The following is an 813-nucleotide window of genomic DNA, read 5'->3' as shown; positions in this document are numbered from 1 at the left end:
GCACAGGGAGGTCTAACACTCGTGAGCGGCCAGGCGGGGCCGTCCCCGATGGGACCCAGGGCGGGGCCCGAGTCCAGGGCCGCCGAAAGGGGGAGGGGGGGGCTGGGTACCACCTTCATTACATTAATTTAAACGCACGCAGATTACCTGATCAGGCAGGGGCCGCGCCTGCTTGCCCTGCCGGCTGATACCCTGAAAATTTCAAGTCTCTAGCACATCTTCTAGTGGAACAGACAGACAGGTCGTTTGCAAAAGCCCGATGGATAGCTTTTTCAAAGCAGAAGGGCACGCAGCAGCAACAGCAGTCAGAATGACACTGAGCGTAGGTGCGCTCCGACAGCAACAGCAGCGGCCAGCACATGCCGAGCGTGGGTGCGCCCCGAAAACAACAGCAACAACAGTCAGAATGACACTGAGCGTAGGTGCGCTCCGACAGCAACAGCAGCGGCCAGCACATGCCGAGTGTGGGTGCACCCCGACAGTAACAGCAGTCAGAATGACACTGAGCGTAAGTGCGTTTCGACAACAACAGCAGCAGCAACAGTTGTTGTCGGCGCGCACCCACGCTTAGCGTCGTGCTGACTGCTGCTGCTGTTGTCAACAACAGTTGCTGTTGCTGTCGGAGCGCACCTACGCTCAGCGTCGTGCCGACTGCTGCTGCTGTTGTCAACAACAGTTGCTGTTGCTGTCGGAGCGCACCCACGTTTAGCGTCGTGCTGACTGCTGCTGCTGTTGCCAACAACAGTTGCTGTTGCTGTCAGAGCGCACCCACGCTCAGCGTCGTGCTGACTGCTGCTGCTGCTGTTGTTGTCG

The sequence above is a fragment of the Frankliniella occidentalis genome, unplaced genomic scaffold (assembly GCF_000697945.3).
Source record: "Frankliniella occidentalis isolate FOCC.00 unplaced genomic scaffold, Focc_3.1 Scaffold206, whole genome shotgun sequence".
Lineage (NCBI taxonomy): Eukaryota > Metazoa > Arthropoda > Insecta > Thysanoptera > Thripidae > Frankliniella > Frankliniella occidentalis.
Note: the sequence above shows the minus strand (reverse complement) of the source record.